The sequence below is a fragment of the Sciurus vulgaris genome (assembly GCF_902686455.1).
Source record: "Sciurus vulgaris genome assembly, chromosome: 5".
NCBI lineage: Eukaryota > Metazoa > Chordata > Mammalia > Rodentia > Sciuridae > Sciurus > Sciurus vulgaris.
The window spans coordinates 150,504,345-150,531,565 of NC_136465.1; the positions used below are offsets into that span (position 1 = coordinate 150,504,345).

A 27,221-nucleotide genomic window follows, 5' to 3' on the forward strand; every position below is an offset into this window, starting at 1 on the left:
ACCAAGTAGGACTAATTTTCTGGAGAGAGCAGGAGGGCTTCATGGTGAGTTCTAAAAGATGATGAGTCTAGATGAAGGCATTCCAAAATATGAAGAGCAGAAAGAGCCACTGGTTTTAAGGCAAACTGTCCTTGATGGTTAAATTTTATGCATTCTTATTTTTTTAAAAAAACATTTTATACTATCAAGAGTCAATTTTCAAATCTTTCTTGTGGAACTTCTGCTTGCCTAAACAACCACTGGTTTCTCAGATTTGCTCTCTCATTTGTAAAGTGTTGGGAAACCAGCTGTCAAATGTTAAAGAAATGTATCTGAACTATGAGTAAATATACAACATAAACACCTAAAGTGGAGTTAGGCATTAAGAATTTTGATACAGGCACTTCTGGCTTCTTAGAAGGCTTTTCTGCCAATTTCCTGGTTCTCTATTTTGTTTTACATGGTTCAGGAAACTGGATAAATAACAGCCTCAGGCTAGTGGAGAAATTATCCCTCACCTCTCCCCACGCTTCTTCTATTTCTGCTTCTTTCCTTCCTTTGCATTCTGAATGTCAAGTAATCCACCCAGTGGCATCCCCCAAGACAGAAGACTGGTTTTTCACTGACCTCAATGGGATGAATGTGATGGTACAGTTAACTTGGTACATTTCATCCTTTTACACCTATAACTTTTCTAAATAACTAACAGACATCACTGAAGAAGGGGAGAAAAATCTATCTGAATATTCAAATATGTATATATAAACATGTACCTACCAATTAAATGTAAAAACATTTCACTTGATCAACTAAATAATCTGTCCTATTCTCTCCCCCATCACATCTAATTCTTCTGCAGCTATCTTCTAACTTTAAAAGTCCCGAAGGCCACTATAGGTCACTAAGACTTTCAATAATGACCCCAAACTTGTATATATTTGCCACTCTATGTTAAACTGCAATATTTCTAGACAACCCTCCCCCACCCCACCACCACCACTCAAAATTTCTTTATTAGACTTCCTGGGAATGTGCTTTATGAGGTTACCTAATATCAAATCTACTGAAGGAACATGGCAAAGAATCTTCTTAAAGAGAAGTCTTCCCTCCTTTCAGGACAAAATTCACCACAGAGCCCAAGATTTACATGCTCAGAACTGATAGCCTAACTGGGCATCTTGGCTGTGTGTAGAATTACAAGCGAAGTTCAGTGCCATTTGCAAAAACCTTCACATGTAATACAGACAAGACAGAGATCATCATCAAGAATAATGGTAGCGAAACTTCTCAGGTGTGAAAGTTTGACAGCAGATTCCAGAATACCTCTTAATTTGTGTAAAAATAGCTGGAAATAATATATCTCTCTTTCGTTATTGGCAAGGACCAAAGACTAGGAAGGGCACATGTACACACACTTACACTGGTTCCTGGAAGCATCCAGCACCTGATGAATCACCTTATAAAAAAGGAAACTGAGAGGGAACATTGGACACACCAAGGGAAGTTGACTTAAAGCTCTGAATAGCAGTGTCTCTTCTCAGCAGGTTGCAGTCATTTTTATCTACCAAAGAGATCATGTGAGTAATTTTTAAAAGAACATATTGATTTGAAATCTTCAATTTTCACTCAAAATCTGAAGGCTGACAAAAATCAGATATAATGCCACAGGAAGATCCTACTAGGACATCTTGAAACTACCCTGAAGTCTTCTTTTATAAGACTTAATTTTTCCCCCTTATTGTTTAGATTAGCCCTAACATAGAATTGCACAAAAGCCTAGATGTTAAAATCTGTAGAGTTCTCTTTTAATTAAAAAAAAAAAAAAGTACATTATCCTGTTATGAAGCATTTTACAAAAATTGCTTATCTATTCATTGGCATTTTGAACTAACAGTAACTTCCATTTCTATGGGCTTATCCTTTGAAGTCTATTTACTTAAGTACATTCCTTCCCTTTACAAACAGAGGTGATGGAATTCTTGTTTCAGAAAGAAATTTACATATCATAGCTAAAACAAAATATTCCTCATTTTCAATTGTGTCATTCAGCTGACACATCATTCAACTCAATGTCAAAAGAAACAATACCTGGTGATAAATTCTCACCTCAAGCACATTACAGTTTCTAAGAAGAAACAAAACAAGCATTTTACAGGAGTCCAGTGTCAATGGATCAAGCTGACGGTACAAGATGTTCATTCAAGAGACATTAGGAACATCACAGGTATAAAGAGGGCACTGTGCCAAGGATGAGTGATAGAAAGCTTAACAGTCCCTGCTTTCAAGTTGAACATCTCACAGAAGTGTCAAAAACATAAACAACAATTTTAAAAAGTGCTATAGGAATTTAAGAAAGTAGAGCAGACTCAAGAGTCGATAGGACATACTATTATATATACACAGTAAGAAAAGACAAAGAAGATCAAAAACCTCGCCAGAAAGGAGAGTGAAGGAAAATTTTAAACAATAAGTCATAAATCACCCAAATCCTTTCAACCCAGTAATTACAAAGGAAAACATAAAAAATGGAGATAAATATTTACCAATAAAGATGCATACTGGAAGATTAACAGAAAAATTAAAAACCAAAACATACAATAGCAAGGGAACATCCATGAGATAGAATGTTATGCTCATTAAAATATAATTAAAAATTTAAATGTATGACAAAATGATACAAAGATTTCCTAAAACACACAATTATACCCATATGATCAAGAATATAAATGTGCACAATTTTTTACAGAACACATTCTTCAAAAACATTTAGCTAAAATGGTAAGGCTAGTTATTTCTTGATTGAGAGAATTGTTTTACTTTTACATAGCTTGGTATTTTTCAAAAAGCATTTAATCAATGTTATACTTTTAGTTGGTAAAAAGTTAAATCACTATTTTAGAATAGTCTTTTAAAATCATTTATAAACCTTTTCATCTTTTTTTTCTGTAGAGAATCTTGCCCACAAATTCCACAGAATCCATTCTTATAAATGGGTTAATATTTGTAAATACTTAGAAAAAATAGCTGACAAATAGGAAGCACCTACACAGGTGTTCATTTTATTCAGTAATTTCAAGTTCTCTTTATCTAGTCAAAGCAACTAGAGTGTTTTAGAGTGGGCCTATTTTCAAGGCATCTAATAGAAAAATAGACCAGCTTTAAAATATATTTAAGAAATTAACATGGCAACCAATTCATAACAAAGGAAGGAGGAATTTGAACTTGCAAGGTAGGGAAGGACTTAAAGGAGAAATCAAGGAAATAAAAAAAGACCTTGAATTATCTGAACAGTATAGGCTAAAAAAAAAAAAAAAGTTCATATTAACTCAATTAAGTTTTTGTTTTATTTTACACAAAATAATAGAGTTGTACATCAAAGCTGTACAAGACTGCAGGAGGAGATAACAGGTAACATTTGGGCTATCAACACATATAAACTTATTCCATACATGTGTTCAATTTTAAGTTTCATGTCTTTCATTGCTGTTGTGTCTTTTTTAGTTTTACTTATAAACCCATAAAATTTGTTTAGAGAAAAGGATCTACAAAACTTCTTTTTTTAAATGCTGGCAGTCCTTAGTGCCCACTAACTCATTTTCCACTCATAGCCAACCAGGAACAGTACTTTCGAATACTTTGGCTTTTCATTTTAGCACCTGTTATGTTCTGGATTTTTTTTTTGTACTGGGGATTGAACCCAGGGGTGCTTAACCACTGAGACACATCCCCAGCCCTTTGTGTGTTTCATTTAGAGGCAGGGTCTCACTGAGTTGCTTAGGGCCTTGCTAAGTTGTTGAGGCTGGCTTTCAAACTTGAGATCCTCCTGCCTCAGCCTCCCCAGTCGCTGGGATTACAGGCTTGCACCACTACACCTGGCTATGTTCTGAATCTTAAACCTCCCCAAAGAGCCTTGTGCTAAAGGCTTAGTTACCAGTCTGTGGTGCTATGGGAGGCGGTGGAACCTTTAGGAGGTGAAGCCCAGGGGGAGGAAGTTAGGTCATTAGGAGCATGCTTAGGAAAATTAGGACCATGGCTACTTTCCTTTTGCTTCCCAGCTGCAAATAGCTCCTGAAGCACATTTCCATCACAACGTTCTGCCTCACAGTAGGCCCAAAGCAACAGGCCCAAACAACCATGAACTGAAACCTCAGAAAGGGTGAACTAAACCTCTCCTTAAAGTTGACTGACTTCAGGTATTCTGTCACAGCAATGTAAAGCTAACAAAGTACCTAACTCCATCTCTACAAATAATGCTTATAGTGCTCCCGCTTGATTTTCCAGTTTGAGAACTCATATACATCTTTCACTACAGTTCCTCCTCTTACTCCTGGAACAAACAACAAATGCCTCCTAAAGTTCTTCTACCTAGAATATATAAAGAAATTACAACTCAATAAGGAAAGACTATATTAGAACCAAAACATCCATCATCAGGTAAATGGATTAACAAATTGTGATACATGTATACCACCACATCTTTATCAGCAGTAAGAAGGAGTGAAATACTAATAGATGCAATATGAATGAATCTCAAAGCAATCAGGCCAAGTAAAAGCTAAACTATAAAAGAGCACAGACTGTGTGATTCCATGTACAGAAAATTCAAATTCGTCTATGATGGACAGCAGAACAATGGTTACTTGGGGGGGGGGGAGTTGTAGGGGGAGAAAATAAAGAGGCACAAAGAAATTTTCAAGAGGAATGATTATGCTCACTAACTTGACAATAATCTTGATTTCACCAGAATATACATATATATATATATATATATATCAAATCTCCAGTTTTTAATTTAAATAAAATATTTATTGTATGTTAATTATATCTTAATAAAGCTTTGAGTTTTTTAATTACAAGAGAAAAGAATAGGACGCAAATAAATTAAACAGAAGTTCTGGACCTAAACTTGTGTCTAACTATGGCTTTCACCATAGCATAAACTGACTAGGACACTTTCTTTGGAAACACACATCAAAATCTGTCTTTTCCCTTAAGTTGGGAAATATTCTGAAAAGAAAATTCTATTCTGTCCAGCATCCTAACAGCTGAGTAAGGGGAGAAGGGTAGGGATCTGTAAACTCTCACTCAAGGTTTTAGTGTGATACCTTGGTTTCCAATCCTGTTCAACCTTCTCAGGCCTTCTGCAAAGACAGGAGCAGAGGGGTCACAGGCCCACACAGGAGGAAAGGGATCTGGCTAACAGATTCTTAAATTTTCAGTCAGTTCTCTAGATGTAGCCCCACTGTCACCTCTTCATGAGGCACCACATTTTCCCAACTCAGAGTCCTCTGGGAATTCTGTAATGTAAACTTGAATAGCTACTGGTCTTTTCCATTACTGGTTTATAATTCACCTTCTCAGTCTAATAAACCAGCTTCTTCCAAAATTTTGGGGTGGGTTTCTCTTCTTCCTTGTGGATTTATGATTTTTTAAAGGATTCCCTATCTCTCATTTTAGCATGTTTGACAGGGAACCAAGTTAATTCCAGTTATAAACTACTTGTTCTACTGAAAAGTTTATTTTCAATAAATATATTCATCTTCATGAGTGAAACAGCATATTACAGATGAACACTCAAATGGAAATAAGGTGGTTAAGACAAAATTAGAAGACAAACCTAACAAAAACTAAATGGTTGAAAAAATGGGGGAGGCACTATGCTGTGACTACAGAAAGATTTTTGAAAGCCAAATTTAAAATTAAAAAAACAAAAAACTCTGTATTTTGTACTTTTTCAGGTGGTAAGAAACCAAAGTGATCTATTTACTCAAGGTCACTAGGGTTTTCAGTGGCAGAGACAAAACTTAAATCGGGAAAGACCAAAAGATACCACAGAGGTAAAAACCAAAACTGAAAGTTTTAGATCCAGTCACATAATAGGAATATCATAAAGGTACAAAGGCTCTGAGGAAGGTACACATTCCTAGCAAAAGGAAGATTTCGGCAAGAGAAACAAATTGTGACAGAAAAATTCGACAGATCACAGTATTCTACAATATAAAAACAGTGGATTTAATCTCCAAGGCAGGTAAATTTTTCACCTCAAACCACTGTCTACGCAAACAGGGACTGAGTCATCTTTATTTTTCTGATACACGACACAGTTTGATGCTGTAGGGGCTCCTTTTCTTCAGCTTTGTCATCATTTCTTTCCCATTCTACTGACTGACCTTTCCTGTTTTCAGCTTTCTATCTGCACTGGGGCCCTTTCACTCAGCAGTTCTCCATCATGGTATTAGTTTTCAGGAGTGTCCAAAGTAAAGTACCTGATGTTCAAGAGTCACTTTTTAAATAACAAAAAAACAGTAGTTACAGCATCACTCTGTTGATTCTGTGCACAAATAAAGAACAGAATTACAAAAAGGAACAAAAAAACTCACATGACTTCAGGTATCAGCAAGGAACATGAATTAAGTGAATGCCAGTATCACCCACATGTATTCCAGTAAAAGATCAAGACCTACTGCTCTAAATTTCACTTTTGCTGATTCCTTGATTGCTGCTTTCAGCCCTCTTTTCTTTTTTCATTAACAAAACCAATTCTGTGCTTCTTTCTGACCAACTATTTTATTATGACTGTTATGGCAATGCTAAAGCAGGATTAAGTCCTGAAATGTCTTCTATAATACCTTATCAACAATTAGCTCTATACGATTTAAAAAGATTGGAAGAACAACTCAATAACAGTGCACCTGTACAGTTTCATCTGTGCTAAATCATTGGGAAAATGAATAATTTCTAGGATGTAATTTTTATTTTTTCAAGCATTTTTAATGTGATGATTTATGTCCTAAATTTATATAATTACTTAGTGTTTAAAATTACTACTCTGTTTATTACATAAGTGCTCAGTGTAAGTGATAAAGTAGAGGCTTTCTTTCTTATACCATGAAAGAAAGATGGAAGAATATCCATATTACCAGGCTTCAAATTTTAGCAGATCATACACCTATACTTCTTTCTGATGCCCACAGTGATTTTGTGCTAACATGTGCTAACAGTAGACTCTCAGTTCACAGAGAAGAATCCTCTCAGAAAAATTAAGTACCTGTGAGAAACATTTCAAAACAGCTCCAAAAATACTCTTACCAACAAACAGTAACTACAAGAATGTCGTATTTTAAATTTCAAATCATAATACATGCTTCAAATTATGACATTTTACATCATGCAATGTATTACTGGATCACAAATCCAAAAAGAACATCTCAATAACATCAATCCTGACAAAGGGAAAGGATGGCACAAATCAGAGAAAAGCAAAATTAGTCATTTTAAAACATAAATCTTAACTGCTATTATAATGACTTACTAAAATCAGAATAAATTCTAACAGGGTCTAACGAATTACCACAGTGAAATTCAAAAGTGGAAAAATATTTCCTATACAGAAGCTAAATACTGTCATAGTAACACTCTATGAAATGCAGTAACCCTTCAAAAGTAAGACTGGCCTATGAACCCATTTAAGCAATGTTAAAATGTTGGAAGTTAAAAGGGATTTACAAAGTCTCCCAGAGAAATTTCCTCAACCTTCTGCGCTTTCCCTTAACAAAAGTAGTGTCCAACTCCTAAATCAACATGCAGAAAATACTAATTGAGCATATGTTGGATAAAATTCTATACATCCTCAAGAACCTATGTTTTACCTTAGCAATATCATCTGTAAATGAAACAACAGAAGGAGAAATAATAGGTGGAAAGCAAACAATCTAAATCCAAGGAACCCCAATAAAATTAATGAGGGACAAGTGGAAAAGGTGGACTAATTTTAAGTTTTGAAGGATGGTCACATTCAGACAGACGGGAAGACTGAGGGTACTATTACGTGAGAGAAAAAAACATATAAAGTCACAGGAAAAGTGACAAGGAGACTGCCAGACTATATAATGGTTACATGGTGGGCAATTCTGGCTCACACTCCAGAAGACACAACTAATCTTGATTCTATGTGAATAGCACCCCCTGGAGGTGTGCAAAACAGTGATCCTGGTTAGGCACTATATCCAAATTGACAGGTGAAATGTGCCATTCAAAGGTAGTCTGTGAAATGGGAGAAAACACTCTACATTTGGACAGATTCAGTCCCTATTAGCATATGAAAGCACTGGAGAAGTCCCAAATGGGAAAACTGCATAAATCAGCAAAACCTAGACTTTAGTTTTGCCACTTTCCCCCTACAAAACACTTATTAGTATTTCTTAGAGCTAGTGTTCAAAGACACTATAGAAAATACAATACTTCTTTATACAAGGCCTTCAGAGTCAAGTTGTTTTGATAAGAGGAAAAATGAAAAACCACTAAAGTTTTACTGAAGAAATGACAGCAGGTAGGCTATTTGAAAAATAACAACAAAACATCCTGGCAAAAACATGAAAGGTAAATTAAAATAGCAGATCTGCAAACTTTTGAAAGAACAAGATTATTTTTAAAAAATCCTCCTGAAAGAGAACTCACTGGATTAATAAAATGAATAGATCATATTGCTAACAATAACATTATTTTAAAAGCCATCTTTAAGGTTAAGCAGTCAAATCCTTTTAAAAATCTACTTTTCAGGGAAAAAAAAAAAAACTTTACTCCTAAATTTACAGTCTGTACAGTAGTCTTACCAGTTTATAGTTAGTGTAATCTCAGATTTCACAGTGTAAGCAAGCATTGGTCCATTCAAAAACTATCTTTATTCTTTCCCTAGAGGCCCAGGTGACAGTTATTAAAAAAGCAGGTATCCCAGATTTTAAGAACCCATGTTACTGACGGTTACTGTACTTAGAAATACCACATAATACACTTACCAAACAGGTAACTAAAAACACCACATAGTACTTAGCATAGCTGACACTGTCCTAGGAAAAATTCAATAGAAAATTGCTATAAGAGAAGAATATAAGGAAAAGTTTGCCTATAGTGTCTCTGTCAAAAACCTTTATTTAGATTTTTCATGATCATTAGTAAATTATAACCATAATTCCTAACAGTTCCCTAAGGTGTAGCCGATAAGCCTAGGATTTTAGATAAACAAAAACAGGTTAAGTACAATCTTGAGATGAATCTGTTTTGAAGTTAATTTCATTTCAAAGTATTCTTTAAATACAGGTACAGGTTATTTACCATATTGTTATATATGAAGTAAAAACAACTGCATCTTAAAAATGGTCTTATATAGGAAAATTACTAATGGCAGTTAATCCATGTGCTATACAGTATTAGTTCCAAAAGTCAGATCAAATGAACCTTACAAGAGATTAATGAACTACAAAAACTATTAACATTTAAGTGAAACAGTACTAAATTGTTTTGAAGCACAGAACAGTAAATTTTCAATTAGTCTGATATCATTAATGCTCCTGAAAGATCATTCAGCATCAACCTGCTGTTTTTGAAGGAGTAACTGCTTGTTATCTGAAATTTAAAAGGATGAATATCCACTAACTTATGTCCATTTAGTTTGAAGGACTTTTCCTCTAACAAAAAAATAAAACAGACTAAAGCCTAAATATAGTTTGTGATGATACAACACACATTGGTCTTTTGGAGACAACAGACATTAAGACACAAAAATAAAAGAACATTCTCTAAGAGTTTACAGTGCTTAATAAATAACTACACAGATCTTATGAAAGAAAAATGCACACACAGATAACAGAAATATTTTCAATTTATCACTTTTACAATTGCCACAAAAACCATTCAAATCAATAAATCAAACTTTGCTAAAATAGGCACAACTACTTGAAAGCTATAATAAACCCATAATATCCTCCTGATTTATAATGGCATCTCCACTATGTAATTCTAACTTACTTATAAATTCAGTGTCAGTGTTTCTCAAAATGCAGACTGCTGGGCCCCACCCCAGACCTGCTGAATCAGAGTAGCAGGGGCAATGTCTTCCTGTGCACACTAAGACTAGAGAAACATTACCTTCCTTGTCACATTTATAACAAGGTTTTGAGTTACAAGAACTAAAATCTCTTTTGGGACCTTAAAACTTTTAAATTTCATTACATAACGAATTAATATTTCAAAAAAATTCAGGTAATATATGTGGCAGCAAAACAAGTACATAAAAAAATTACAGGAGGAATTGAAATAAGAAACTATTAGTATAGCATATTTTATTTTTAACTTAAGATTTAAGATACCTCTACTCATTTCAAAGACCAACTTAAAAAATAAAACTATTAAAAATACAATATTTCAAATATTCAAATTAATTTACTCAGCTGTTAGTAAATCAGGGTATGAACTGTTTACATCACACCAAATATAAGTGAAGATTAAATTACGAAACAAACCCAATCTATTCATACTCCACTATTAAGTTTATAATGATGAGAAACTGATTTTTCATAAAATTAGATAACTTTCATAAACTTATATAAACATGTATAATGGGAAGAGCAATGAGTAAAACTAAAAGCCACCTACAGTTTACTTCTTGCTAATCTAGCTGCAGGTATATGATCTTCAGGGCCTACATAAATCATTTTACCTTGGGTGGGGGTGTAAAACTATCTACTTTATCTCACAGGATTATTTATTGTGAGAAACAAATGAGACTGTATGTAAACACATTCTCAAAACCTGTAAAGCACTCCATAAATCATTATTATAAAGAATTCAGACAGTAAATTTGAGAGATGCTGTCTTTAGGTACCTGATTTAAAATAGACTATCAGCAAAATTAAAATGCATATATCATACAAACAACACAGAACATAAAAACTAATCTTTCAGATTCAATTAAATATTGAACACTACTCATTATATTCTGTAAATGACAAATAATAAAACATTAAAATTCGAGTCCATTATCTGTCCTATGTGCCCTTTTGTAACAAATCCATTTCTTAAATGAAGATATAAGTGGAATTAGACAAGCCACAAGGGTGTCAAAATGGTTAATTTGCCTTTCTACTTTCTCACATTTGACACTTTCTAAAATAAAAAAATTTTAGTAAGTGTATGTGTCTTAGCTTTCTAAAAGCTTTTTCTTTTTGAAATTATTCCTTTACTATTGTATATGATTTTCCTTGTAACATCTCAGAATCTTAAAAAATTCTCAAATAAATTACTATTAGTTCCTTTCTACACATCTAGTAGAAAATAATTTTTGCCCAATGAATCCAATATTTTTACCCAAGATGCAAAAATTTAAATCTTAAAGTTTGTATGCCGATCTTTACTCCTTTTATTGCCTTTTTCATTAATTATAAAATTTCAGAACTCAAAAGTGAAAACATCAGTTTTAACTGTGTATACGTATAAAATGTAAGAAGAAAACAGCGAATCCTCTTTTTTTGTTGTTTTTCAACATCACAAAAGTTTTGGGTGGCCATTCCTTCTAAAACTCATTTAACGCAACAGAGTGTTTCATCCAAAATGAAGTTAACAAGTTTGTCAGACAAGGGAAATTAGTAAACCTAACCCCCAAAATAAAGGATTCTATCAAAGTACATGTAACAAGGTACAATTCCTCTGCATGCATCAACCCAGTCCCTTAAATAATGTCCTTTTACCTGGGGTCATATTTCTCCACTTGAAAGAGAATATGTAATACTAAGGGCATAAACCATCTTTCATCTCAAACAGGCTTTTTGGCTTAATTTTTGTTTAATGAAGATCTACCTACCATCAATAGCTGATGCTTTACAGTAGTCTATGAAGAAATCACAAGTGCTGAATTAAAATTTAAAGGCAGACAGAATGGTAATAATATCTTGTGATCTGTAATTAAGACTGTATTAGATAATATACATGTTAATTCATCCAGTATTTGAGACTAAACCTTTTTTTCTCATGTTGCTTCTGTAGTACAATACCCAAAAAGCATACTATGCCTAAAGTGACACTGCACCTGTACATTTTTGATCTGGGAAGAAGGAAGAAAGGGAAGGAGCAAGTGGGTAGGGAAATCACACCAAATCAGCTGTCATTACATTTGCTTTCTAAACATGAAAAATTCCATTTATTTTTACATGCTCTGAACTTGAGAGGAGCCATATATAGAAACCACTTTTTCTTTATTAAATGGAACACAAGTACTCCTCCTGGAAGTGCTCATTTGTATTACTTTAAAACAAGTAATTGTAAAACTCAGTAAACCCATAAAAGGTAAGTAGATGGAAGATAACAAGAAATTACTATACCTTATGCAAGCAAGGCTAATAATTCCACTGATTTTGAGAATTTGTTTTAGAAACTGTCAATATTCAGCAGCTCAAAATACTGTAAAACCACTCTGTGCTGGTAGTGGAACAGTTAGCTTTAAACATGTATTTACAAAGCATCTATTACTTCTATTCCTAAGCAGATCCAGACTACCAATATTCCTATTACTTCACCATAATCATGAATCAAAATTAGTTTGTCGCCTCATCTTAGAATTTAACATTAGATCACAAGCTTCAATTAAAAAATCATGATTTCTATACAACTGCAGAAATTCCTTCCAAAAGACCAAGAAATTACAGAAAAGACAATTCCCCCTTATAGGGTTTAAATGAGATGACAGAGATGACAACCGTGATAAAAATCAAGAAGGCGAACTCTGAATTTTTATCATCTGAATCAAAGAAAATCACGAAATTTTAAATTAAAGGTGGCGCTCTGTCCTCAACTCACCCGAATGTGACTCACTTTGCAGACTATATGGTAGGAAATAACAGTTACTTTTCAAAGATCTTTGCAGTTACACCCAAGCCAAAATCAGGACAGAGATCTACCCTTAATTACAGCAATTTAACTGTCTTACCAAAGCAAGGTAGAAACTAAAACGTCCCCCTGAAATCATGGCTTAAAAAAGCCCATTTCATATTAGCCTTCAAAGGTTCCCGATAAGAAAAAAATGCCTCTATTTACTTCAAATCTGAACTCACCAGAGGGGGGGGAGAGGGGGAGGGGAACCCAAATGAAGCGCACAAGTACAAAAAGCAGATTCTCCTCCAATCCCTCTTAATTCCCCCAATCCGCCTCTGCCACACACAAGGACAGGGAGTCTCCCCTGGGAAGGCTGGTGGCAGGGAAAGAGAAGGCCCTCCATTCACTCACGTGGGCCACCATCCAAAGGGATGCCCGAAGAGAGCTTCATACAAACCAGGCCCTTACAAGTACTTCTTATTATAAAATACACCCACGCTGAACAGAGCCTTATTTTAAAGTAAGACTGTCCTCAGGTGGGGGAGGTTAAGCACAACAAAGGCTTCCATGTTGAAAGGCAGACGGCCCAGATACATGCACATAGCTACACACATATGAAGAAATCCATGTAACTAATTTATCAGAACAGCAAACGACACCAACAGGAACCATTAGATTATTAATACATCCAGAAAAGTAGCGTGCATAGCAGCCAAAGGTGGCTGTCTGCAGAGCTCTAACCTAGGGGACAGGTAAAAATCAGCGTACCGAGGAGGGTCGAGCCCTCTAGGTTTTTGCAGATTCCCTCAGCCCACTCTGACCAAATCCTGCCCTCTCCTCCTGGGCGCCAAGCAACGCTATACCGCACCGGGTGAGTGCACTCCCAATGCTGCGAGCCCCGCAGAAAACTGGTGAATGAAATGCGCACAGAGACCAACCTGGCCACTGACCGAGGCGCAGACCCAGGGGTCGCTGACTAGCTTAGCTATGTGATTCTCCTGCAGGATGGAATAAAGGGAGCACACCCCACCACCACCCCCGCAAATGAAATGTCGTCCTCTTCCTCACTGATCCTTTCCAAAGAGAAGAGGGGAAGATTTTTTTTTTTTTTTTTTCTTTTAAACTAAGTCCACAAACACGAATCGGCAGCAACCGTAAACATCCTGGGGGGCCAGACGGAAGACTTGGGGAGAAAGGCGAGGAGGCTCTCCAACTCCTCGGGAGTCACCGTCCTGTCTGACATACATCCATCAACCAGCCCCGCCGGGGGCCGCTGAAGGGCCCTCGCTTCCCGCCCGCACTGCGTCTGGGGGATCGGAGCAGGGGATTAAAGGGGTGACCCTCTCGGGGCGCAGGGAAAGGGAGCGCCCGGCACCGCTGCCCTCAAGGTCACCACGCGCCGGGGCGGGGGCGACCCGAGTTGGGATGGGCTGTGGCGCGGCCGAGGAGGCTGGGTGAAGTCAAAGAGCCGCGGGCGTAGACAAGAAGGCACACCGTGCCCGGTCCCTCGGGTCCGGGGAGGCGACTTCAGGCTGGACCAGGCGCTGAGGCGCGCGGTGAGAACACGCTCACCTTTACGATTCCCCAGCAGGAGACAACCTGTGAGGCCCCTCACCCGCCCCCGCCAACTTCTCCCGAACACCCCGCAGTCCACCCGGCACCCAGTTGTCAGGACCCTTGCCGCGACGCCACGACCTCCCAGTTCCGCCCAGCCTCCTCCGCAGGTGACCACCCCCGCCGCGGGCGGGCGGCGTCCGCCACTCACCTCGCGCGGCAGCGGGAACCATTTTCCGAGGGGGAAAGGAAAGGAAGGCTGCAGAAGGGTCGAAGGGGGGCGAGGAGGGACAGCGGGAAGCACCGAGAACAGGGGCTCCGTCCTCCGCGCGTCCGCAGACGGCTCGTGGGGCTTGGGGCGCCACGCGGAGGTGCGGCTGCACCTCTGGGATGAGGCGGCCGTGGAGCCGAAAGGCTCGGCTTCCACCAGCCGGGGCTCCCTACTCACGCTGCACTGCGAGGAGGCGGCGGCGGCGGCCGAGGAGGAGGAGGCGGTGCCCGGCCGGCCCCCGCCCAGAGCCCGGCAGCCGCCGAGTGGCCGCCCGCGTCCCCGCAGGACCCGCCTCCTCGGCTCCGCAGAGCCGCACACTGGGCGCGCCGGGCTCGGCACGGGCTGCTTTGCCGGCCTCACGCCGCCGTCCGCAACGGCAGCGGCGGGCGGGGTGCAGCCCCCTCGGTGAGCACCGCAGCCCGGCCCGTTCGGGGCGGGGCCCGGGGGCACCGGAGAGAGGATGGCCAAGCACGAGGAGGCTGTGCGCAGCTCGGGGCAGGGGCCCGCTTGCACCGGGTGGCCCGCAAGATTGCCGGGGGTCGGCAGGGGGAGGAGGACGCTCACCCGTTCCGGTCTGGCGCTCCCTTCTCTCCACACCCACACTCCTCCCGCTCCACGCTGGCGGCGCAGCTGCTCCCGCTGCCACTGCCACCGCTGCCGAAGCTCGCGCCGCCGCCGCCGCTGCCGCCTTGGCTGGGCGCGATCACGTGACGCGGCCCGCGGGGAGCCTGAGGGCGGGCAGGCGGGCGCGCGCGCGCGGAGGAAGCGCGGCTCGGACGGGGACTGGGAGCCGAGCGGCACCGAGAGGGCGTTTAAGGGGAGGACCCGGCGGGCGCGCCCCCGACCGGCGAGCGCGCGCCCGGCGTTTAGAACTTGCCGCGCGGTGGGGAAAGGGTGACCAGAGTGAGGGGCGGGGGTACTCGCGCCTCCGCGCGCCCCTCCCTCTCCTCTTTCCCCGAGCGCCTCGGCTCGTTGCAGCCCCCGCCCCTCCAGCTCGCCCCTTCCCTCCTGTCGATGCCTGCGATTGGCTGGAAGGTTCTGACGTCCGTGTTTCCATGACGTGTCAATGCGGGGGGGGCAGGGAAGGGGGTGGCGGGGGAGGAGGGGGCGGCTCGGGAGCGCGGGGCAGTGACTCCGTCAGTCACAGCTGCTGCTTCGGCGCGGGGCCGGAATGCTCCTGCGACGTGTGGAGGCAGGAGAGCGATGACTGCCGCAGGAGGCGTGCGGACGCCCTTCACCTGGGGCCCAGCCCAAGCACCCCCGGGCCTGCGCCCCTCCAGAGCCCAGAAGCTGGGCCGGCGGACGGGAGAGGGCGAGCGCTCTGGAGAGGACAGGTTGAGTCGAACCCGGAGTCAGCGGCTCCTCGCCGCGTCTCTGCGCCCACTGTATACTGGACTCGTTGCCTGTACCGGGCCGTGACGCACGCGCCGGACGACAAAGTGCCTCCTAGTTCGCTCGTTCCTTGGGAAGAGAGCCCACTCCCCTTGCGGACGCGAGGCACCGTATCTCTATTCCTGCTTTCCGGGTCCGCAGATGCCAGGGATCCTCGCTGCCGCGCCTAAGGGGTTTACTCTGGCGTTGAGTCGATGCACGCAGGCATCGAAAGATCTGCGCTTAAATCCTCGTGTTTTTGTTTTGGGTTTGCTTTTTCTACCTATGCTTTCTACCAAGCCGATGGTTCGTTTAATTCACTTGTAGCGTCTCAACCCTGCGCCCTTCATTCCTGGGGTGGGGGACGGAATGAAGAAAATACTGGGTAACGTGATATATTTATGTTAAAAGCTAACAGTCTGCTCCGACCTTCAAGAGATTTTGCAAGTTAAAAAAGAAAAGCACCCATCTTGATATCTGCTTTAAAAATCAAACGGGTTTTCCCTCCTATACACGCATCTTTAAAGATTTGTATCTTACCTAGGATACCGTGCTCCCTCTTTGTCTAGTCGCCTCTTTTTGAACTAAAGATCCCCACTTGCTCAGAGACCTTGTCAACGTTCTTTTCGGTGTCTCTTAACCAGAACAAAAAGTTATGCAGTCTGCTCCTTTCCCAACCTCAGAGTGAAAGATTATTTATGTAGTGTTCTCAAAAGCATACCGGCAACAAGAATAACTTTATTATGTGTGTTCACTCACTGATAGCATTTATTAAAAATATTTTAAAGACTTAGAAACAAACTACTTAAATGAAGTTTAAAAGCTAAAATAAAACTTCCAAATTGATCCTATTGAAATTTTTTTTATTTTACATATCTCACTAGATTAGATGTTATCAGCCCTCTAAGAGCTGTGCCCTTAACATGCAAAATTAAAAATTAGCATTAGGCAGAATGAAAGCATTTTTTATTTCTTTAATCACTGTTAGAGAATGGGTTAGTACTTTACAATAAATAGCCTTTCCTGATACTATTTCAAATCTGTTTAATAGAAGAACAAATTAACTAAATTTCACTTAGGTGATTCCAGTATTCCCTCTCCCTGAAATATCTTCCAAATGGCTCAGACACATTCAAGAATTCTTGGCTTTTTTCCAAGTTTTCCTCCAAGGAAGTCACAATAGAAAATTGAATTATGCATTCTACTTTAATCAAGAATTTGACATTAAAGTAATATATGAATCATTACTATAATATACTGGCAAATGGATAGTAGATCAAACTAGTATCTGTTCACTTTGTGGGTTGTGACAGTTCTGAATTATAAAATATATGCTCTAAAAGTGTTGTGGTTCACAAATTACTGAGCATCTTCATTATACAGTGTGATTTCAATGAAGTTTTATTCCTGGGTATACAGATACACCCATAAAAGAATATGTGTGTTTGTAAATATATATGCAAACATACATATGGATATATGAATATACCCATAAAATAATTGTGTGTGTGTATATATACAATATATATTCTTGAACATATTTGTATGCATTTTAAAATATGTGAGTCATGATAAACTTTTATACTTAAGATAATTATAATGTATTTGTTAGTGTTTAGATTTTTATTCTTCAAATAGAATATTAGAACTGAAAGCAATATAGAAATAACTGCACATTACCTTAAGAAATTTAATTTTTTTCTTCCATAGGCTTAGTACTGAAACCTCTGTAATGGCATATTTCTCAATGTAAAAATCAAGAAAATATTGGATTGTTTAATTAGTGTTTCTTAAAAAAAAAAAACAAAAAAAAAAACTACCTGCAATCAATGATGTCATTGTATGACATAACCATATCTTCCTGATCTTAGAACTAATTTATTCCTTGGATTAGTTGAAGTAGAAATTTATCAGTGCATAATAAGGAAAAATGTCATTACTGCTGAACATCTTAAAAAGTTCTTCTATGCTTTTTAAGTCAATACAAAATTTGTAAAGTTACATAAACGCTATGACAAAGTACTATTTGGAATGTTACCATTGAGGAGAGGCTGCATATTCAAAATAATATTTGGCAGGTTTTTAAAGTATGTTCTTTTCAATGAAATAAATCTAGTTATCTATATCTTTGCTGCAAAATCAATCCATTCAAGATGTATAACTCATGCAGACAGTTTTCTAAAATCCTCAGGGTAATTAAGCATAAAGGAAAGCTTTAGAATCTTTATTCCCTCAAGAATTCTATCACATGCATCTAACAACAAGACAAAAATAAAGACACATCAACTCCGAATATTTTTAATGCCACATCATTTCCCCAAATACACATTATACATATATGGATGTGTCAATCCTAATCATTGCAGAACACTAAAGAGGACTGACAGGTGTGGGGAGGGAGAGGAGAGGTCTATTAAAAGCTTCACACAAAAAAATAGTTTTATATATTCTCAAATTTCCATTAACCTGGATCACTAGAGAGAGAGATGTCAAGAGAAACATTACTTAGCTGAAAATCACAGAGAATCGTTATCTATTAGAAACAAATTAATTACATTTGCTGAATTAAATGGAGCATAATTACAAGTAAGCCTAAAATAAGAATTTTCAAGTCATATAGTAGAAAATTTTTATACAAGAAAAATGCAAAATGGTTAGATGTCATTTCCCCAGAATTATTTAGCAACTAAATATCTTCAACCCTATCAGATATAAGGCCTTTTTGCTACCCCAAATGTTGTATAATCTAGGTCATATTGTATGGTCCTAAATCTAAATTCCAGAGGATCAAAAAATAGAAAGTTCACACTTAAATGTTGTTGAGGTAGATAGCTTAAGGAGAATTTGAATCTGACTTGTACCACAAAAGATATTAGAATTTAGGTCAATGCAAAGAAGATGCACAATAGAAATGCCAAGAAAGGTACCTGGGACTTAGAGGGTTTGCTGCATTTGTTTTCTTATTCTGTCATTATCCAAGAAGCATACACTTACCTTTGATGTCTCTCACCTCCAAAAGTATAACTCATTAATTTTTGCATTAATAATGATGAATTTTGATATATCAGGGTTGTTATGAGGTTTGGGAACGATGCTTAAAGTTCTTAATGCAATATTTGATGTGTAGTAAATGCTCAATAAATGATATAATTGTTATTCGGAAGCATTCATTCTTTACTCTTTATTATCAAGTTAATGTGCTGCGAAAAAGGTTATACCTTTCTAGTTGCTTGGTTAAATAGATTATCAGTAAAGAATTGTTTTCTGTGAGACACACACTATTTAAGGTCTTTTTAAAGCATACATTGTGTAATCACTGATCCTCAATTTGACGGAATCTAAGTCTCTTCAGGAAAATAAAATCCTAAATTTATTGAATCAGACATGCATTTGGCTGCAAGTAAACAAAAACTAGAGTAGTGGCAGTTAAATAGTATCTTATCAGATGTTCAGACTGAGTTATGGTGTGGTTGATTCAACTGCCTCGAGGATCCAACTTTCAGCTTTCTACTCCACTATTTCTGGCCTATGTTACCAATTTTTTAAAAATCAGGATTTTTTTCATATTCATGACAAATCCTAAATTTTTTCATATTTTAATTCTTATGTTTTCATGTGATTATTCGTTGTTCCCCACCTTTTGTTTGAGACTATTATGGGTTTGGATGTGTCGTGTCTTCCAAAAGTTCATATGTGAGACAGTGCAAGAATGTTCAGAGGTGTAATGACTAGATTATGAAAGCCATAACCTAATAGTAGATTTACTTGAGTTGGTTGGTAGATAGGATGTGGCTAGTAAACTTTTCCTCTTCTAAGGTTTTCTTATTGGGTCTTTGGGTCACAGCAACAAAAAGCTGACTAAAAGCAAACTTCTTTGAGGGCATACAGAAGAATCACCTTTGAGAACTTAGCAGTGCAGATTCCTGAGCCACAGTGCTAGAGCTTCTGATTGAGTCTTGAGTTTTAGGCAGTCCTTCAGGTGATTCTGATGCACCACTTGCACCACTGTGTCTCCCTCCTCTATCATAACATTCTTTAATGTGTTCTTCACAAGTTCTTATTTTCATCCCCTGGCTATCTCCCATAGTAAGTCTTACACTTGAACATTTTTCTGTCCTGACTTTTAAAGTTGACCCATTTTTATGACTTCAGCCCTTGAGAACAAAAATAATGTTTCTTATTCACTTATTCATTATGCATTTGTTGATCCTGAAAAATGTCCTCTGAGGTTATGAAGATAGGAAAATAAGATTCTATTTAGGCGACATTAGCATCAAGGTTCATCCATTCATTTATACAAAGAAACTCTTATTAAGCTCCTATGCCTGGCCTTACAGAATTTGACACATAATAGATGCTTAAAATAAAAATTTGACTCAAATGAATGAAAAAATAAACGAACTGTAACTTCTTCGATGATGAATTCTAGATTTATATCCACAACCTTATTTTTATTCCAATGACCTGAGGGAACTTCTTTCAGGGTCAATTTTTTTTTTTCTTTCAGATAGAAATGACGGAAAGAAGCCAATTCACCAGTCATCAAAAACAAGTCACTGAAAGCCATTTTGTTGACCCATGTATTTTTGATGACAGTGGAAAGGGGTCAAGAAAGGAACACTGAAAAATGCTGGAAAGTATTAGGAGAGGTAAGAGGGAGGTGGAACCTAGAACAAATAGAGGGGCTTCACTGTGTAAGAAAAAAAGAGCATCTCTTTTTCTGAGGAAGAAGAGGAAGGAAAAAATCTGAAGAAAGAGCAAAAATCAAAGTTTAGAGGGAGGATGACATAGGCATACAAATGTCAATTTTAATATTCCTTTTATAATAGGCACTTCCAGTCATCAGCCAAAACTGAGTAAGGCTAAGGACAGGAATGGGCTGATTGAAGAAACTAAAGGATAAACAAAGGATAAAGAAAACGCTATCCAAGGTAAATTTAGCACTACCAGTTGCCATGATATTCTCTTATGGCTCAAAGTTGGGGTTTCCTGTTATGGTTATATCTGGTAAGAGTTCAAGACAGTCTGGTGCAGAGTTTCTTAGCAAGAATGGACATGACCCTGATAATCAGACTGTATTAGTCTGTTCTGACTGTAGTAACAAAATACCACAGACTGGGTGGCTACAGCAATAGACATTTATTTTCTCACAGTTCTGGAGGCTGGAAGTTCAAGATCATGGTGCAGGCAGGGTTGGTCTCTGGAGAGGTCTCCCTGATGATCACTTTCTTGCTGTGCCCTCACATGGCCTTTCACTGATGTGAGTGCTTGGGGGGAAAAAAAATTCTCCCTTCCTCTTGTTATAAGAACACCAGTCCTGTAGGATCAGGAACCCAACCTTATGACCTTATTTAACCTTAATTACCTCTTTAAAGGCCCTTTCTCCAATACATTCACATCAGGAGTCAGGGTTTCAACATATTAATGTTGAGGGAACACAAAGTCAGTTCATAACACAGATTGATTTGGTAAACATTTTTTCAGAATTCACAGGTCAGGGTCCTTCAGATCTACTGGATTAGGTTTTCTGCATTACGTAACTCCACTCCTCAAATGTTTTCATGTGGCATGTATACATGCTGGGGGAAAGACAGGAAACGATGTTAATACGCGACTGAGTACAAACAGAAGAGATCTGTAGTGCTAGGAATAAAGAAATCAAAGGTAGAGCAGCAGGTATAGTAAACATTAATACAGGGGATTGTTGAACCTGGAAATAAGTCAGAAATGTGTAAGCATGGAGTTCTAATGGTAGAAGATACAGCAGGATCTGAGCAAATCAGGGAGCTGAAATAGAACCCCCATGTGGTATGTCTGATATTATGTCCCACTAAATTTATATGTCGCAAGGTGACAATATTAAGAGGTGAAACCTTTTAGAATATGATTGGTCATCTAGATCAGTAAGCTTTGTAGAGCTTTCATGAATGGGATTAGTGCTCTTCTGAAATGGGCCTAAAGGAGTTCTTCTACCTGCTACACCAACTCAGGACACAGTTTGAAGGTACCATTTATGGAACTAGGAAACAGGGTCTCACTAGACACCCAAACTTCCTTTACCTTGATCTTAGATTTCCCAACTTCTAGAACTAAGAAACAAACTTCTCGATTCCAAGAAATGTTTATAATCCACCTGAAGTTGTTTTTTTTGTTTTTTTGGTTTTTTTTTTGTTAGCAATTTGCATGGACTAAGACACCATGTAAAGCTTGATTCCTTCTGTTTAGCCAATGGCATGCTGGTAGTAGTTCCTAACATTTCATCTAGCTCACCAAATATCAAAAAAGCATCAGAGGCTTATTTTCTGCCCAGGACTTTGAGGAAGAGGTACCAACAACAAAAGACATAAGAGAAATCCACCTTAGATACTTCACTGAGACATTGCATGACACCAAAGACTGAGAGGAGTCTTAGCCGCCACCAGAGAGCATAAAACAGAAACAAGCAATTAGCATGACAAGTAACTTCACACAGCAACAACAGAGATGAAGAAATAGAGTAGTATCTTCTTCAAAGTTCTTGGGGAAAATAATTCTGCTTGAATTCCATATTTAGCTAAAATGTCATATAAGAGTAAAGGGATAGTAATTATTTTCAGAAAAAAAAATTATTTCTTACATACCAAAGGAGCAGAGTTTGGAAAGTCATACATACCCTTAAATGCTGCGTTTTCTGCACACATTGGTCGAATATCTGCATAGGCAACAGATGTGCTATCATTGCCTGCTTTTAACAGAGTAAAAAGAAGTGAAGAGATGCCACAGCAAGTTCTGGACTGGCAGAAGAGTTATGTATGTGCTCATAATAGGCTCAGCATAGATGTCTAAGTTTCCCTTTGGGACAAATTGAAATGTAGTTACGAGCCAGTGGAACACCTATCGGGAGATAATAAGGAGTAGTTCCGGAGGAGGAAGTTAGGGTAGAGGTGCAACAGGTTGGTAGGAAGCCTACCTTTATTGAAATAGTAGAAAGCTTTGGGGAGCTCTTCCAAAAACTCCCACACATACCCCTAACACTCCAAGTTTGGATGCCTGCCACACCAAAGGCATTGACAGCCAGAAGGGGATTACAAATAGAGTCTAGTCAAGAAAAGAGGCTTTACCCTTTCCTCCTCCTTCATTCTTCCTGTGCTCAACTTCAGAAAGAAGAGAAAAGGTAAGTAAAAGTGCAAATACTGAATACCCTCTTCCCATCAATACACACAGGACAGTGACTGGGGAAGAACATCTTTGGTTCAGGTGGAAATTCAAGGTTTTAACAGATGTGGTCTTAAATTTTCAGAGTTGAAAGATCCCAGAAAGTTAAGGAATCTGCTTCAGATATTGTTAAGGAACAGGTGTGGGGATTCACTGGATCAATTGTTGAAACCAGTTGTTAAAGAAAAATTTTTCATTCAGTTGAACTTGAGACCATAACCTAATAAGTATGCAAATGTCTTCAGAAATTTCCATGAATAAATTGGAAAAGATCACGCAGTCACAGATCGTAATTACATGAAAAATAGCTTAACTAGTTTTCTAGGGAGAAGGTTGAGATGACAAGTAAGGAGTTACTTTATGATGGAGTCAGGAAGACAGCACTGACTTTGAAATGGTGTAGATAAAACTACTGAATGCTTATGATGATGAAAACCTGTAACTATGGAGATTCCTCCAAAGACTAGGAATGGAACCAACAAAAGACCCAGCTATTCCATTTGTTGCTATTTATCCAAAAGAAAGAAAATCAGCATACAACAGAGATACAGGCACATTCATGTTTATAACAGCACAATTCACAAGTTATGGAACCAGCCCAGGTGCCTGTCAACAGATGAATGGATAACATGTGGCATGTATACACAATGGAGTTAGCCATAAAGAGTGAAATTATGGAATAGCTGGTAAATGGATGGAAATAGAGAACATCATGCTAAGTGAAATAAGCCAGACTCAGAAAGTCAAGGCTCAAAAATGTTTTTGTTTTTTTTTTTCCCTCATATACAGAAGCTAGAGCAAAATAAGGAGGGAGAGTAGAGGGGGACCCTGTGAAAATAGAAAGGAGATCAATGGAGTAGAGGGGAAGGGGATTGAGAAGGAAGAGAGGGGGGATGGAAATAGGAACTACAGAATGAAATTGACCAAATTATACTATGTACATATACGGATATACTACTGTGAATTCCAACTTTATGTATATCTATAAATCACTAGTTTAAAAAAAATAAATAGAAGGAAGACCAGTGGAGGAAGGAGAATAGGATCGGGAGAAGGTAAGGTAATGAGGGAGTACTGGGGACTGAAGTGGAGTAGATTATGCATGTATGATTATGTCAAAATGAAGCCCACTGTTATGCACTAGTAAAAATATTTTTTAAAACTGGCAATAAGCTGTGTCTGATCAGATGTATGTTCCTATTTCTACACTTAAGACCTAGAAATGCTGAATTCTTGATGAGAATTTCTTTATGATATTGATGGAGAAACTTCTGGGGACAGTTTGTCACAGAATCAAGTTGTCCTACCTACTCTGCCCATCTGACTGTTGTAAGTTTTCTAGTTCCAGACCACCTGCCAAGTTCTATGTGCCTTATTTTTCTATTTTGGAATCTGAATCCTCCAGTTTCTCACTGTTTGCCCTGAACTCCAGTAACCATGTTCTTATAATCTTCTTCTTGCCTACCCAGTTTCTGACCCAATGATTAGACTTCCTTCTCACATCTATTTATACTCACTTTTGCTTGCTTGTTGCTCAGTTTCCAACCTCATTTGCTCATCTTGAACTTTAATATGACTGTTTCTGAAAACATGTCCTAATGGTTGACTCCCTTGACTTTCCAAGACTTCTCCATGTTCTGGCTTTCCCATTTCCAAATGTTGGCCCCTTTTAAAAATGCTTTGCTATCATAAATCATAATCCCAGAACCAAGAATTAAGCTTGTTTGTTCATGATCAATTTGATCTTATTTTTTTAAAATTATTTTTCTCAAAGGTCTTATTTCAATGAACTATATGAAGTTACTCCACCATCAAACACACAGTTTACCAAGCAACATTGTTTTTCTCTTGTTATTGGAACTACAGAAACATTTCTACAAAAAGGCTGTCAAAAACAAAGAAGATTTGATCATTTTTACTTAATTACGCTAAATTCTCTTTGGACTACCATTATTCTATAGATACAAGTTTATACATACATGACCTACTGTATTTGTATAAATGTTTTTTAAGGTAGTCTTAGTCTAACTAAAGGTGTTTTTATTTCTCTCATGTTCTTTCCTGTTATCATTTTAATTCTTGTTTTGCATGTTTTACCATTTCTTTCTGACTGTGATAACCATTTTCCTTATCCTTTATAAATCTTCTTCATGCCTTTTAAATTAAGTGTTGTTCACTTAATAACCTCATATTCTTCCTATTTCTGCAAGTTTGACATTTTTCTCCAGGTTTGTAGAACCTTATTGGTTGCTATTACAAATAGAAAAATAATTAAGATTAACTTTCCATTTAACTCCTTTTTTCTATCTGCAAGAATTTAAATGGTAAAACCAGGCACAGTATACACACACACACAAACACACACATACACACACACACATATATATATACATACACACACATACACAAATATATATATTCTTTTTCTAATATCTTCCATATTGAATATTTATGATTAGATTTTTTAATACTAAAAAAAGAGAGAGTACAAATGTGAAAGATCTATAATTACATGCAGGGTAAGAAGTTGTAATTTGTGTGGAGTAGTTCTTGGTATGATGACATAAAAGAAAACAGAGGACATAGTGTCTGGTCTTAGAGAATGCACACATCTAGTAGTATTGGCAAGTCTGAGCAACAAGAAAAAAAAATTCCAAGGAGATATATAAATATGTAACAGCATGATATATACTGGATAAATTCATGCTGAGGGTGTTAAAATTAATTGAAAAGATTGCTATGAGAAAGATGAATCTTAAACTTGGCTTTGAAGAAGAAGTAATAAGACATTTAGAAAGAGCCTAAGCTTAGATGTTAGGCCTGTATTTGAACCCCAGTTCAAAAATTTTACCAGCTGTGTGATCTTGAGCAATTTCTTAATCTGCTCTGATTCTTTAGTTTCCCTCTATGTAAAATAGAAACAACCTTCTAGGGTTCTTTCGAGGGTGATATTAGATAATGTAGTTTTTTTACAGTAGGCATTCAATGGCTAGATGTTTAAATTCATCATTTCCCCACAAAATCTGCCACATTTTAGAATAAGTCTTCATGTTCTCTAGTGCACAGAAAGGTAATGTGATTTACTAGATACTAGAAAATGTAAATTTTACATAGATTCAAAAGCAATTTTAAATTTTATAACCCATATCATTAAAAAGGAGATTCTAAAAGTTTAAAGAATTTTGAAATAGTAAATACATTGAGATTTACCTTCAATTTTTTGTGATACATTGTAGTTAAACTGCTAAGTCTTATCTTTTTTTTAATCATGTGGGATCCTTTTATATCTGAAGATTGCTATGGTTTAAGTTAAGGCCAACACAGTGGGCACACAGACATGGCTAGAAAATTAGCAAGTGTTTCTGACGGCAACACATAGCTTTCCCTGGAAACAAAGATAATCCATTCTTTACGAAAGTTTAAGATGACCACTGAACTCTGATCCAGAACCCAAATAATGAATACCAACCTACCTTCTCAACAAGAAATGTTATCCCAGCACTGCAGCTGTGAGTTAATTAAACAGCTAAGATCACTGTGCTGAACTTTAGTACTGCATTTAGAGAATTAATTCAGAGGACATGTTATTAAAGTCTAGGGTTTATCAGAAGAAGACAGCCTTTTTTTTTTTTAATGCAGCATTTAAAAAAATTAACATACTGGGTAAGCTTCTTATTATAGATGGAGCCTGTGAGATCCTTCATAAAGATGCAAAAACTAAGCAATAAATTTCTAAACAAATAATAAAGCTATTGTCCTCAGAAACTATAATTTAAAAAGAGTACTTTAGATAACTTGAAAGCACTTTCAAAAGAAAATTTTTTCTCTATATGGTTATTTCTAAAATTCTAAAAGCCATATTGATGAACACAGATATACTATACTCTCTCTTTTTCTGTCTCTATCAGAAATATGTAGCTATTCTGTACTTAATTAACTTAGAAATAAATCAGTGATAATTGGAATGTGTAAGGCAAGAATATTTTAAATTACTATTAAGTATACTTTTCCTCTTAATTAAACTTCATAAATAAATTTCAAAATTTATACTTAGAAATATGAGCAATAAGAAATCTTACTTTATTGGTAAATGCTGATGGCTGTTATTATTTAGCGAATTATTTACAATCTTGTTCCCATCTTTAAAATTGGGAGAGCAGTACTGAGCTTACCTTACTTTCAGTGCTATAACAAAATAAGATAGTATTTT

The 27,221-nt window shown here is 37.8% G+C and overlaps 1 protein-coding gene and 1 long non-coding RNA gene across 4 annotated transcripts in view; one reads left to right on the top strand and one right to left on the bottom strand.

The window, feature by feature from the left end:
• The window catches only part of ATP2B1 (ATPase plasma membrane Ca2+ transporting 1), a 106,649-nt gene extending 91,195 nt beyond the window's left edge, over nt 1-15,454 (bottom strand). The window contains exon 1 of one of the 3 annotated variants that reach the window (XM_079139191.1): nt 15,011-15,451. The gene's annotated coding sequence lies outside the window, so the exon portion shown is untranslated. Of the gene's footprint in view, nt 1-15,010 lie in introns of all 3 variants that reach the window. The other 2 variants (XM_079139192.1, XM_079139193.1) reach the window with 2 other exon arrangements.
• Nucleotides 15,455-20,324: 4,870 nt separating this feature from the next.
• LOC306660767 lies at nt 20,325-24,383 on the top strand. Its single transcript, XR_013763741.1, has 3 exons — nt 20,325-20,466; nt 20,647-20,748; nt 24,226-24,383. It is a non-coding gene; the product is annotated as an uncharacterized lncRNA (long non-coding RNA).
• Nucleotides 24,384-27,221: the final 2,838 nt, after the last annotated feature.